The sequence below is a fragment of the Arvicola amphibius genome, chromosome X (genome assembly GCF_903992535.2).
Source record: "Arvicola amphibius chromosome X, mArvAmp1.2, whole genome shotgun sequence".
In the NCBI taxonomy this organism is placed as follows: domain Eukaryota; kingdom Metazoa; phylum Chordata; class Mammalia; order Rodentia; family Cricetidae; genus Arvicola; species Arvicola amphibius.
In genome coordinates, this window is record NC_052065.1 from 114726121 (window position 1) to 114741592 (window position 15472).

The window sequence follows — 15472 nt, forward strand, 5'->3', positions numbered from 1 at the left end:
TAATCAAAGGGAACTCAGAAACAAGCTGGTGGGTGTAGCTATCATAATGTCTAACAAAATAGGCTTCAAAATAAAAACTAAAAGAGATAGAGAAGGAATTTTATATTCACCACAGGAAAAGTCCATCAAGATGAAGTCTCAATTCTGAACATTTATGCTCCAAATACAAGGACATGTAAATGAAACATTAGTAAAGCTTAAATCATACATCAAACCCCACACACTAATAGTGGGAGACTTTAACACCCCACTCTCACCACACACAAAAAAAACTTGGAATAACCCCATGTATCTTATCAAATCACCGTGGCCTAAAACTAGAATTCAACAGCAATACTAATTTCAAAAAGCCCACAGAAACATGCAAATTAAGCAATGCTCACTAGAATCACCAATAGGTCAAGGAAGAAATAAGGAAATCAAAGATTTCCTAAAATTCAATGAAAATGACCACACAACATGCCTAAATTTATGGGACAAAATGAAAGCAGTGCTAAGAGAAAATTTCATATCACTAAGTGCCTACATAAAGAACGTGTAGAAATTTCACACTAGTGACTTAACAGCACATTTGAAAAGTCTATAACAAAAACAAGGATACTCACTAAAAGTTGTTGTGCCAGGGAGCAGTGAGTTGCAATGGAACTTCCAGGTGTCAGCCCCCCAGAAGGGAACACTCTGATGGGCCAATTTCATTCAGGCAAGGCCACAAAACTGCAGACCCTGGACTGGCTTTTGATTCTGCTGTGTCTTTACATGTTTGCTGCAGCTCTCCTTCTCTTGTATCTAGCATGGTGTGAGTAGATGTGGGGAGATTTCTACTGCCTGTAATATAATGGATTTATCTCTTGGAAACATCTCATTCTACTAGGCAGTTTTACCTGTGGATTGTGAAGAAGATGACTCATCTCTAAGCTATACTATCTAATTTGATAATAATAATGATAGCTTATACAGAGTTTTAATAAATAAAAATAAGTACAAGGCTATGTTTCACAGACAGAGTCTGTGAGTCTCACCTAAGGAGCTGCATGGATTGTTGCTCAAATAATAACTAGCAATTGAGTCCCAATAGCCTAAATAGTTAAAATTCTATTAATTTTAATACTGAGAGATGTGTTCACAGGTTTCAGAGTGCATCACAGCTGAAACAAAGCTTTGACTAAGTTAGACTAAGCTGTTTTTGTTAAAATAACTTTGAGGTGAAAAACCCTAGAGGACAATCTAAAGTCTTAGAAAGGCCCATAGTTGAATGCAGAACTCCTTAAGGTCAGGGAATGTAGGGGCTGAGAAATACAGGCCCATATCACACATGTCTGGTGCTCAGAGAATTTGAGCAACTTACAGGCACAATTTGTACCTTCCACACAGGAGGTATTTGCCTGGCTCTTTTGAAGTACAACAAACTCGGCAACATCCTGAGGTGTCAGGATAAACTAATGTGATTCTGCTCCTTTCACTGTAACTATGAGGTCACCTGGGGAAGAGGTATTTTCAGCCTGTACCAAATGGACATAAGTCAACCATAACTTGAGTCATTCCTTCTACCTAGGAAACAGAATGGTTTTTTTTGTCTTCTTTACTTTCTTTTTATTTATTCTTTGTGTTTTTTTCATTGCACATCTGATCCCATTCACTTTCTATCCCTTTGTATCCACCTTCTGCCCTTTCAGGCACCCCCAGATAAAATTTAAAAGGAATATTTAAAAAAGAAAATTAAAATAAGGGTAGGGATCTCATCATGGAAGCTGTACTGTGACATAGTGAGTCACGCAATAAACTCTAGGCAACAGAATGTTAATGAAGCCTTTTGTTACCTGCTCCCTCAGTTTATGCTGATATAAAAGCTGTTGGAAAAATAAATGCCGGTGATTTGGGGATCTGAATAATCCTTGAAATTCCATCCCAATACTGTTGTGTGAATTGTGTCTTTATTTTTCCATGCCTCTATGCTGCTGAAAAGTGTTTGTTTTTGTTGAGGCAGTTTTCCAAAAAGGGAAAAAGAACAAAGCACCCTGTGGTGACTCATAACATTAATCCCAGTACTCTGGAGACAGAGGCATGTGAATCCCTATGAGTTCAAGGCCAGCCTAGTTTAAAAGAGCTAGTTCCACACAGTTAGGACTGTTACACAGGGAAACCCTGTCTCAAAAAAAAAAAAACAAATAAAGAAAAAAGAAGAACAAAGCAGACCACTTATTATTGACTGATGTATACTCCTTGCTAGAATTCACTGATGACCAAAGGTGATAATTAATTTCTTAGATGCATTTCTGCCCTCAGTCTATTATAAAAAACTATTAATCAAAGCATTAAATACACAGAATAAAGAAAGATTATTAAGAGCTGCAAAGGAAAAAGGCCAAGTAACATATAAAGGCAGACCCATCAGTATTATACCTGATTCTCATTAAAAACAATGAAAGCAAGGTCTTTGTCAAGCATTATGCAGACATTAAGAGACCACTGATGTCATACCAGACTAATAAACCCATCAAAACTTTCAATCACCATAGACAGAAAAAGCAAATATTATATGACAGAACCAGATTTAATCAATACTTAGCCACAAACCCAGCCTTACACAAAGTACTAGAAGAAAAGCTCCAACCCAAGGAAATCAGCTACATCCACAAAAACACAAGCAATAGATGATCTCACAGCAGCAAATCTCAAAGAAATACACACACACACACACACACGCACACACACACAATAACATTACTAACTATGAAAACTAAAATAACAGAAACTAGCAATCACTAGTCATTAATATTCTGTAATATAAATGGACTCAACTCCAGCTTTTCTCTCTCCGCCCTTCTATGAGGGAAAAAAAGCCAACTACTTTCCAATTCACTACAAGGTAGTTGAATTAAATTTTGGACATTTCTTCCCAGGTAGGCCTTGGAGTCTTTCTCTATGGATACCATGCTCTGCCAGAAGTGGGGGAAATGTGTTGTTACAGACCAGGGTCCTTACTCTGCCATATTCAATCAATTCAACACAGGGTATGTTGCATCCTGAAGGCATAAATGCTGTGTGGAAAAACTAAATTGGGCCTGGCAGTGGAGGTGAACGCCTTTAATTCTAGCACTCAGGAGGCAGAGGCAGGAAGATCTCTGTGAGGTCAAGGCCTGCCTACTCTACAAGAGCTATTTCCAAGACAGGCACCAAAGTTACAAAGAAACTCAGTCTTGAAAAGAAACAAAAAAAGAGAGAGAGAGAAGAAAAACGAAATTGGAAAACCCGCCACTAGATGCAGGAGTCATGAGAAGACACAGAAACAAAACTTTGGCCAGACACTGAACTCAGGGCAGAAAAGGACCATATCCCTCAGAGCCCAGGAGGAAACTCTAACTGGCACATGTGTGCAGGAGCCTCACCTACTATCCTGACTCTGGGACATAAGATTAACCAATATATGTCCAGGCTTCTCATCATTGTGCATGTTCTGGAAAACCATGACTTCCCTAGGCTTCATGGAAAAAGTTAGCTGACCCCCTCCTCCTAACACCCACCAAAGATGCTTATGACAGAAAAGTGTGTGCATGGGATAAAGAAAATGTGAGCCTTTGGCAGAAGACAGACAACGCCTACCCACACAGGGCCTAAGACTAGGGATGGAAAGAGACTCTAAGTTAAACATACACACACACACACACACACACACACAATCCATTTCTAAGAATATCATTGATACCACAAATCTACTTGAAGTATGGTCTTTTGGATTTCTGGTGAATTACCATTTTCTCTAGGGATGTAGTTTTCACAGCCTAACCGGAAGCCTACTTTTCCTTAAGAACTGAACTTACAGTGGATATCCCATTACTGTTGAGAAGGTTGAATGGCGCGAAGGAAGAAAGACCAATAAAAGAGTCTTTCTACCAGCAAAGTTTCATGACTCAGATTAAGAACCACTATTTTATGGCCTTCTGTCCTTGGCAGGGTACACACTGAGAATGTGCAGACTAATATATAAAAGCACACTACAGCTTACTCCTAAGTCTAGGACAATATAGGCTAATTTCAACTAAAAGGATGAATTGGGCTTTTCTTGACCCATAATTCCTCTGGTTGTACAGACTTGGTACCACTTACAACAGTCATCACATTGTGTGGAAGCCATTTTTGAACTTGACCCTGGGTGTTCTCTGGGCCTCCTCAGAACAGAGGATAATCCTGCGAGAGTGGTGACCTGCATACAAGTCCATTTTTCAACTGGCGTGATTAGCCAATGAGGCCTTGATAGTGAAACCAGTCCGTGGGTACCAGTTTTACCTCACATTTACTATCCTTGCTGGACTGTGCTTGTCACTACTCTGACCCTAAGTAAGGTAGGACACTTTCTTAGATAAGGTTATCATTACTGTGAGAAAACACCAAGGGCAAAAGCCAACTGGGGAGGGAAGTTTTTATTGTGGCTTCCATTTCCACATCACCGTTTATCATTGGAGGAAACCAAGCCAGGAATACAAACTGCAGGAGCCTGGATGATGGAGGACGGTCATCTGTCTATGTGTTACTTTCATTGGTTAATAAAGAAACTTCCTTCGCCCGTTAATAGGACAGAAAATTAGGCAGAGTAGACAGAACAGAATTGTGGGAGAAAGAAAGAGTCAGGCAGACACCTCAGGCATTCGCCATGCCTCTCCTCTCTGAGATGGACACAGGCTAAGATCCATCCCTGTAAGCCACCACCTCATGGTGCTACACAAATTACTAAATATGGGTTAAATCAAGATGTGAGAATTAGCCAATAAGAGGCTGAAACTAATGGGCCAAGCAGTGCTTAAATGAAAAAAAGAAGCCATGCCAGCCATTTTAAAATGCGGCTTCCTGGGCCCTGCCGTAGGTGTAAACTCCGGCTATGGAGCATTTCTGGCCCCACTCGGAGTCGAGAACAAAGTAGCTGAGACCATGTCTGTGGCTCAGCTCTTCCTGCCTGGGTAGGTCGCAGGATCAGGTCTACTAAAAAGTGGCCGTTTTGAAATACCAGTTTCTGGGCTGTGCTGCCTTCACAATCTCTGTCTGGCTCCTATGGGAGACAGAGCTTTTAAATGGAGCATTTGCAGTAAAGTGCTATGAATTGTTTGATGGCAACTAGACACACTGTGTGCCTAAAAGGGGGTCATTGCATGCTATGGCTCAGAGGCACAAGCAGCTCTGCCATGCTAGTGGTGCAATGTGCAAGGATTAGAGGCACAAACAACAGTACCTGTTTTTGACCTAGGATCCTTCCTGGTAAGCCACCACATCATGGTGCTACACAGATGACTAAATATGGGTTAAAGCAAGATGTGAGAATTAGCCAATAAGAGGTTGAAACTAATGGGCCAGGCAGTGTTTAAAAGAATAGAGTTTCCATGTAATTATGTCGGGTAAGGCTAGCCGGGTGGTGGGAAGCAGCCCACTGCTCCTTCTGCAGAGTGGTGCCCAACGTGGTAGCTATATCCACTTAAAAACCTGAGAGGGATTTTAAAAAAAGGGAGAGAGTTTAACACAGCTTTTTGCTGTTTGCTAGGATGTGCCATAGAGAGATTTCCTGTTTCAGCAATAGCAGCAGATAAAAGTGGCCCACTGCTCCTTCTACACCTGGAGGCAGGATTTAATGCAGAGGCCATGGTGGAGTGCTGCTTACTGGTGTGCTTCCCTTGATTGCTCAACCTGCTTTCCTATAGAACCCAAGACCACCAGCCTAAGACAGGATCACCCACACATAAGCAGGACCATCTCCCACCAATCACTAATTAAGAAAATACCCTACATACTTGCCTACAGCTGCATCTTCTAGAGGCATTTCCTTTTTTAAAATTTTTCGAGACCGGGTTACTCTGTAGCTTTGGAGCCTGTCATGTAACTACCTCTTGTAGACCAGTCTGGCCCTGAACTCACAGAGATTCACCTACCTCTGCCTCCAGAGTGCTGGGATTAAAGGTGAACACCACCACCACCCAGCTCATGGAGGAGTTTTCTTAATTAAGGTTCCCTGTTCACAGATGACTTTAGTGTCTCTCAAGTTGACATAAAGCTCCCTAGTTCAGACACCACCTTCTACCTGCATCTGACTACTACCAATTGACTTGGCTGACAAAAGGAAGATTCCTCTGCACCCTCACAGTCCACAGTTCCATCCCCTCCACACCCTAGTCCACCACAAAGCCCACCCTCACGCTCCCATCCTTCAGTCAATCAACATACACTTGGTTTGCCTGGGGACCTGATTTTCATGCTGAACCCCTTGCTTGCATGTACAAGACACCGAATGCTACCTGCAGCACTCCTAAAATGACAACTAAATTACAAAGGGAAGATAAACCTAGAAATCTATACAGACAGAGAGGGAAGCAAGGAGGGACAATGAGGCACACACACAACAGAATGGGGATGTAAGCAATGTAAAGGAAAGGGGACAAGGAAAAATGGAGGCAGGAAGAAGAAAAGAATGGAAGAAATGGCTGCTGACATACCTGAGACTTTCTGGTAGAATTTCTGGGGATCTACACCCCAATTCTATGTACAGAGACCAGAAACCCTAAGGCAATGTTTGATTCCAGGAAAGAACCACTACTTACATGGAAGTTTATAAAAAAATTATCATGAAGCCAGAAACCCCGCTGTGCCTACAGATATTGGGCTGTCTCTGTTTCATGTTAGTAGGGTAATTTGAAGGATTCTAAAGGCCATTGTCCACATGTCTGCTCTCCCAGGTGCTGACTCCCAGGAAGAAAGCTCTTCTCCACCCGACAAACATGGCTGCCACAGGAAATCCAAGCCTACACTTCCCATATAGCTCTGGATATTGCTGTGAGGCAGGGTGATCCTCAGAGGTTTACAAGGGAGCAACCGTAGCAGTTACCTGGACAATGGATTACATCAGGACTGGCTAGAGTCCCCTCCACTCTGAATTTAAGCCAGCGTCCTCATGTGTTCTTTCCTTGCTCCCTCACCAGCGGACATGCTATGAAACAGATCCCCGAGGTGCTGGCAAAAATGGGAAAGCAATTCCGCTTGATGGCAGAATTGCTCCAACAACACCAGGTACCCTTCTCCTCATTGTTACCCTCCACCCTCTGAGGCAAAAAAGAGAAAGAAACATGTCAAGGATTTGATGCTAGACTTCAAGATGACATAGACCAATCTTAAACAACTCTGGCCATGGGTGGACTTTGGAGAAGGAATGCAGTTTCACACAGACACAGACACACACACACACACACACACACACACACTCACAGTAACATGTCTTTCAAAATGTACTTTGTGTGGAAGCAAAGAAAATGAATCTTAGGGAACAGAATGGGAATGGGAGCATAGGATGGAAAGAGCTAGGGAAAAGGAAGAATGTAAAAGAAGGAAGGGATGCATAAGGATGGACTTATGGGGAAATAGGGAAATGAAGAAAGGAAAGGACTGACAAATATGAAGACATGTGGAAATTTGGGCATTTCCCAGCCCGTAAGCAGACACAAGACACCCAAAAGCCATATCTTATTCCAGGAAATGAGTGGTAGGTACACACGAGAATTTTAAAAAAATGATGAAGCCAGGTACCAGGATTTGCCCACAGCACTTGGGCTGTCTCCACTCACAGATGGTCATAAGAGGATATGAAGGAGTCACATCCAAGTCTCACACATTATCTGATCTAAAGCAGCTGACTCCTGGCCAGTTGATCCTCTTGACCCAGACAAACATGGCTGCCACAGAAAATCCAAGCCTGCACTTCCTGCATAGCTCTGGCTATTGCTCTAAAGCATAGCAAACCTCAGGGGATAGCTTGTGAGAGCCCCACAGATGACTTGGACCCTGGATTTTGCTAGTGCTGGAATTTTGGCTAGAGCCTCCTTCACCTCAATCTGGAAAACAGAGTCCCCATGCCCCATCATTCCTTCATCCCAAGACCGAAGGAGAAACCACACTCTGAGGTCTTGGCAGGAAAACAAAAGCAATTCCTCTTGATGGCAGTGTTGCACAAGGACTGTTTAGGTATACTTCCTCCAGTTTTTCTTCCTCCGCCATTTGCTGAGAGAAAAAAAAGCCATCGCCTTTCCACTTCAGTACAAGGTAGTTGAATTCAATTTTGGACTTTTCAGCCCAGTTAGGTCTTGGAGTCTTCTGTTAAGGGTCCCATGGTCTCACAGGAAGGAAAGAAGGGGGAGGGGAGATGAGGTTGTCACAGAACAGGGTCCTCAGTCCACAATATTCAGTCACTTCATCACAGTGTATGTCACACCCTGAAGGCATAAACTCCATATAGAAAAACAAAATTGGAAAACCCACCACTAGATGCAGGAGTGGGGAGAAGCCACAGAAACAAAACTTTGGCCAGACACTGAACTCAGTGCGGTACATGACCCTTATCTCTCAGAGCCAAGGTGGTAATTCTAACTGGCACATGTGTGCAGAAGCCTTAGGTATTATCCTGACTCTGGGGGTTAAGGGTAACCAATATGTATCCAGGCCTCCCATGGTTGGGCAGGTTCTGGAACACCATGACTCACCTAGGCTTCATGTTCAAGGTTAGCTGACCTCCTAACACCCACACAGGATGCTCCTGACAGGGAAAGTGCATGGGACAGAGAAGAATGTGAGCCTTTGGCACAGGACAGACAGCACGTACCCATACTGTGCCTAAGACTATAGATGGATTCAATCTAGAGAAATGAGACTCTGAGTTACACAGGAAGTTTCATTGTGAGGTCCTTAGCTCCTGAGACCACAGCCAGGACCAGCATAGATGGGCAGCTGCCACCCAAACACTTTGGTCGTCTTGTGTAGAGACCTCAACCTGTTGACTTCATCATCCTGGCTCTGCAGTCAAATGGATGCTTTGGGCCATCTGCCACATCATGCATGAGTTTGGGTTGAGGCATCCTCTTCCTTTGCTGAAAGTTAGGGCTCCACTGGATCCTGATTTCTGAACAAAAAAATATCAAAAGAAGAACCTTTCCTCCATCCCAAGTGTTCCCTACATACTAGGACTTGGGCTTGGAATCTAAATAATTTCTTTGGACTTGTTCAGCTGCCATTATGATCTGACTATTTGTAATCAATCATTGTTATTAACCCACATATTCATTTCAACCATTATTTTCCCACTGTTTCCTGTCTGCAATAGGTACATAATCATTCTTGTATGTGTACCTTTCTTTATCAGGTGCATCCAGCCAGCTACCCATTTCTGCATCTCTCCAGGCAGCAAAGGAAAGCTCTCTAATGAGATTTACATAGACCAAGAGGTATCTACACACATTCCAGAGATCATAGAGATGCCAACACCACACCAGACTACCAGCACCCCTGCATCAGGTAGTCACTTGTGGCAAAATTGGGACAAACTCAGAAACACAACTTTCCTTCATATGTTCCCCCAGGGATCTGGACACATGGCTCAGGACTAAATGAGTGTAGGTGTTTAAAAAGGAAATTGTTTTTCTGCCTATCTAAGACTACCAGTCGTCAATCTCTCTCTCTCTCTCTCTCTCTCTCTCTCTCTCTCTCTCTCTCTCTCTCTCTCTCTCTCTCTCTCTCTCTCTCTCTCTCCTCTCTCTCTCTCTCTCTCTCTCTCTCTCTCTCTCTCTCTCTCTCTCTCTCTCTCTCTCTCTCTCACACACACACACACACACACACACCTTTTTTGTTTTTTTATTACTTAAAAAAATTCCAATCCAAATTCCCACTCCTTCCCATCCTCCCAGTCCCCTCCTTCTCCCTCCTCAGACCCTCCCCCCCACCCCTCCAACCCTAAGGGAATACCATGCACCCCACCCTGTGGAAAGTCCAAGGCCCTCCCTGCTACATCTAGGTTGAGCAAGGTTTACATCCAAAGAGAATAGGATGCCATGAATCTGGAATATGCAGTAGAGACACATTCCAGTGTCACTATCAGTGGCCCCTCACTCTGCCCCAGCTGTCAACCCCCTCTATTGGGGCTTGGTTGTTCCCATGCTCATTCACTCCCAGTCCAGTTGGAGTGGTGAGCTACCATTAGCTCAAGCAAACTGTCTCAGTGGATGACCCCCTGATGGTCTTGAATTCCTTGCTCCTACTCTCCTTCCAGTTTTCAACTGTGTCTTGGAAGCTCAGTCCATTGCTCCAATGTGGGTCATTGCCTCTGTTCCCCATCTGTTGTTGGACGAAGGTTCTATGGTGATATTTAAGATAATCATCAGTCTGACTACAGGGTAAGGTCAGTTCAGACACCCTCTCCTCTATTGCTTAGGGTTTTAGCTGGGGTCATCCCTGTGGGTTCTAGGGCATTTTTCTAGAGCCAGGTTTCTTGTTAACTCCATAATGGCTCCCTCAATCAAGATATCTCTTTCCTTGCTTTCATATCTGTCCTTCCTCCATCTCAACTATCCCATTCCCTCAAGTTCTCCTCAAACCCCTTCTCCCATTTCTTTTACCCCCTGCCTCTCTGCTCCCAAATTTTTGTCTGGTTCCAATTTCCAGGTGGGTCTATATATGCTTTTCTTTGGGTTCACCTTATTACTTAGTTTCTCTTGGATCCTGAACTATAGGCTCATTGTCCTTTGTTTATGACTAGTATCCACTTATGAGTGAGTACATACCATATTCATTTTGGGGGTACTGGGTTACCTCACTCAGGATAATGTTTTCTAATTCCATCCATTTGTATGCAAAATTCAAGATGTCATTATTTTTTGCTGCTGAGTAGTACTCTAATGTGTACATATGCCACACTTTCTTCATCCATTCCTCAGTTGAGGAGCATCTAGGTTGTTTCCAGGTTCTGGATATTACAAATAATATTGCTATGAACATACTTGAACAAATGCTCTTTTAGTATGATTGAGCATCTTTTGGGTATATTCCCAAGAGTAGAATTGCTGGATCCTGAGGTAGGTTGATTCCCAGTTTTCTGAGAAACCACCACACTGCTTTCCAAAGTGGTTGCACAAGTCTGTATTCCCACTAGCAATGGATGAGTGTTCCCATTGCTCCACAACCTCTCCAGCAAAGGCTATCATTAGTGTTTTTGATCTTAGCCATTCTGACAATTGTAAGGTATCATCTCAAAGTTGTTTTGATTTGCATTTCCCTGATAGCTAAGGATAAAGATCAGGTCCTTAAGTATTTTTTGGCCATTTGAAATTCTGTTGAGAATTCTCTGTTTAGTTAAGTACACCATTTTTAATTGGGTTACTTAGAATTTTAATGTCTAATTTCTTGAGTTCTTTATATATTTTGGAGATCAGTCCTTTGTCTGATGTGGGATTGGTGAAGATTTTTTTCTCATTCAGTACGCTGCCTTTTTGTCTTATTGACTGTGTCCCTTGCTTTACAGAAGCTTCTCAGTTTCACGAGGTCCCATTTGTTTATTGATGCTCTTATTGTCTGTGCTACTGGGTTATATTTAGGAAATAGTCTCCTATGCCCAAGAATTGAAGGTACTTTTCACTCTCTTCTCTATCAGGTTCAGTGTGGTCAGATTTATATTGAGGTCTTTAATCCATTTGGACTTGAGTTTTGTGCATGGCGACGGATATGGATCCATTTTCATTCCTGTACAGATTGACATCCAGTTATGCCAGCACCATTTGTTGAAGATGCTTTCTTTTTTGTTGTATCTTTTTTGCTTTTTTGTAATAAATCAGGTGTTCTTAAATGTGTGAATTAATATATGGGTCTTCAATTTGATTCTGTTGGTCAGCGTCACCGTTTTCATTCCAGTACCAAGCTGTTTTCATTACTGTAGCTGTGTAACAGAGCTTGATGTCAGGGATGGTAATGTCTCCAGCAGTTCCTTTATTTTACAGCATTGTTTTGGCTATCCTGGGTTTCGTGTTTATCCATATGAAGTTGAGTATCGTTCTTTCAAGGACTATGAAGAATTGTGTTGGGATTTTGATGGGGATTGCATTGAATCTATAGATTCACTTGCACATTTAATCCCAGTGTTTGGGAGTCCCACGCCTTTAATGTCAGAAATAGGAGGGTGGAGACAGAAGTGATATGGCTGGGTCAAGAGAGGACTATAAGGGGAAGAGACAGGAACTCACTGGAGTGTGGAGTCTGAGCTTTGGTGGAGTCAGAATCTCACCCTTTTGCTCTGAAGATCTGGTAGAGGTAAAAGTTCTCTCTGGTGGTTTGTCTGCTTTGCTTCTCTGATCTTCAGCTTGATCCCCAATGTCTGTCTCTGGGTTTCTATAAACTATGTTGTACCCCGCATCTGGGAGATCGTAAAGATGGACACTTTGAAAGCAAGGGCAGATGACTCTGGAGGAAGAAGTGAGAACTAGCCTTTTCCTTTGAGTAATCCACAAAGTTTCAACAATGAGGAGATTGTGCTCTACAAATTCAGTCCTTAAGACAAGAAGGCTTCTTGTTGGGTAGTGAAGAACATTTGCTAGGTAAAGTGATAATTCCCCAGGAATTCAATGAGCACACACATACACACACACAAACACACACACAAACACATACATGTAGGTGTGTGCCTACACAAGGGCAGATAATAAACACCTTCTTTTACTTGATACCTATACTCACTTTGTCCCTGGATGCCCCTCTGTACTGTGTGCCCCTCTGTACTGTGTGTGCTCTGGGTATAAAGATGAAGGCAAGTCATGAGTTTTTTTTTAATTTGCCCCAATTGCAGTATAAAGAAGTGTTGGTGGTTTGTTGTGGTGCTGGCATCCTAACAGGAACCAAAAGGACTGGGGACTTTCATCAGAAATCCTTCCTTTGTTTTTGTGCAGTGCTTCAGAAATGGGTAGATGACTGGAATGCACATAATAAAGTTTCAAGTCCTAAAGGGACTTTGTGTCTTTTGGAGAAATGAAATAATAACAAATATCTTGAGTGGGTATCTGTTGTATAATTTCTAATAGGTTTTAATAATAAAAACCCAAAGTCAGATGCAGGGGTATATGTGAAAAGATCAGAAAAACAAAGGAGCAAACCAAAGCTAACTCTTACCTTGCTAAATCATTTGACAGAAAGGGGAGCTGAAGCCTTGTCCCCATCCACCTTATATTCTTCTCTGTGCCCAGCAATATCACTTCCTGTCTGTCTGTACAGACGTCCAGACCTCTATGGCTAACAAGTTCCTAGCTCCACCCTCTGATTTTAGACAAGCTTTATCTATTAGACCACAAACAAAATCCCACCACAGGTATCAATGCCTCAGGTACAGGGAACTATTGTTTACACACAGTGAGATCATAATTGTTGCTGGGCAAGCCCAAAGAAATGAATTGGGGCTGCTTCAAAGGAGCTGGTAGGCAAGTTGAAGCTGAGATGAAATAAAGGTTTTATTTTGATATTTTCTTATCTTCAGATCATGGTTCCAGGGAGCCTCTTCTTTCACCTGAGGTTGAGTATGCCACCATCCAAAACGCGATGTTAGCTGGGGTCTCTGGACAGGAAAACCAAAGGGTTTGACTGGCAACTGTCCTCTCCACTTTGATTCCTGGTCATGGCGTAGGGAAGTGCAACTCACAATGGCAAATTCCTGTGTGCCCTTTCTCCTCTGTACACCATGGAGTCTACTTCCAGGTATGATACCATTGCAAGTCACCAGACAAATTAGGATGGTTGTCTCCGCTGGGCCAATTTTCCACCTGTTTTGAAGGTATACCTTCATTGTGGCATAATGCCCTCCGTGTATCTCATTTTTGCATTTATTTCCCATACCCTTGCATTGTTCCGGGGAACCTGATTTTGTTGCTGATTTTTTTTGGCTCACAGGTTTAAGACAGGTCCTGCACAACTCCTGAAGGACAGCAAATGTACAAAGGGAATAAGAAGAAATCCAAAAGATAGGAATGCAGAAAGCCAGAAGAAGAAAATGAAACCTAGACAACAGACTGAGGACCTAAGCATGAAAGTAAGGGAGGAAGTGACAAAAGATGGAGAGAAAGAAGGGAGAAAGGGAAAGTAGGATGGACAGAAGGATGAAAACAGGAAAGAAGGACTGACATATTTATGACCTCTAGGTTGATTTTCTGGGGACCCTAAAGCAGAGAGACCAGACCCCTGGGCAGTGGCTGATTCCAGGAAATGAAGTATTTGTGCAGGTATGTGTCTAAAAACTGGATAGATTCTGTATTTTTATTATTTTTTATTTTTGTTTTTGAGACAGGGTCTCTCTGTACCTTTGGAGACTGTCCAGGAACTAACTCTTGTAGACCAGACCGGCCTCGAACTCACAGAGATCCACCATCCTTTGCTTCCTGAGTGCAGGGATTAAAGGCGTGCGCCACCACCGCCCAGCTAGATCCTGTATCTTAACAAGTTATTCATCTATCTGCATCCCAGGGCGGAGTGTTCCTCATCACAACATGGCTGCCACAAGATCGCAAAACCTGTATTCAGGGCTTTACTACTTTGAAATCCGTGCTGCCTTGGAGGCTAGCACTGGTTGAGTCCCACCCTAGGCACCAAACCCAGCTTACCCCAGAACTAGCAAGCTAGTTAGAGCCCCCATTAATTCAGTATTTGGACCAGAAGCCCCAACATTCCTCACCTAATGGTTTTCAGACATACAGACAAAAAGCACATTGGGTTGATATTGGGAACAGCAAAGTAGTTCCGCTTGGTGGCAGCATAGCAACAGTAATGCGAATGAAACCCTTCATTCACATTCACTCCCTCTGCCTTTCTCTGAGGAAAAAAATAATGAAAAGAGTCAACAAGACACTAAACCCCAAAATATCTTGGCTGTAATTTGGCTCCTTATATCCAGAGATGGGTTTGGATCCTTTGTTTATGGATCTGGCCTGGAAGGTCTCAGAACTAATAAACCTCTGTACTGAGATACTCATCCACAAAAAACAGGGCCCAGCCTCAGGGCATAAGAGCCAAACAGGAAATCTGAATAGGGATCCTCTTCACTAGATACAAGAGTCAGGGGAAGCCAGAGGAAAAAAATCTTCAGCAAAAACTGTCCCGGGGCTAAAAACAGCACCATTCTTCCTGCCAGACTCACTCTGTTATGTGAGCACAGTCCCCTTGACACTGGGCATCAAGTGTCACCTATAGAGTGTCCAGAGGCCCACCACCTCATTATTGAGACTGTCTGTAATGCCCAGATGAAAAGGACTCTACCCCTTTCTCGTCAAGACAGCACTGCCTGGATTTGAAAGCTCCATCTTTACTAAGATCCAGCTGAAGGCACACTTAAGGAACGCTTTTTATGTTTTCTGTGATGGCGATTAAACTCACTATGATTAGTTGACTTCTCACTGAACTGAGAACACTCCCAATTACTTCTGGAACATACTTTTCAGCAGAAGGTCCCAGCTACCATGCCATAGGCAGACAATCACTTCTGGAGGCATCACAATCCTAACTTCAGACTCTACTACAGAGCTACAGTACTGAAAATAGCCTGGTATAAGCACAGACAGGAGGAACCATAGAACCGAATAGAAGACCCAGATATTATCCACACCCCTTCAAACACCTGATTTTTGACAAAGAAGCAAAAAATATCAAAAGG

At 42.8% G+C, this 15472-nt stretch overlaps 1 long non-coding RNA gene across 1 annotated transcript in view; it reads left to right on the forward strand.

Moving 5' to 3' along the window:
* The window catches only part of LOC119805560, a 52192-nt gene extending 37532 nt beyond the window's left edge, over window positions 1-14660 (forward strand). Inside the window, exons 5-6 of the long non-coding RNA XR_005283914.1 lie at window positions 13310-13527; window positions 13720-14660. This is a non-coding gene — a long non-coding RNA (uncharacterized LOC119805560). The remainder of the gene's footprint in view (window positions 1-13309; window positions 13528-13719) is intronic.
* The last annotated feature ends 812 nt before the right edge of the window (window positions 14661-15472 follow it).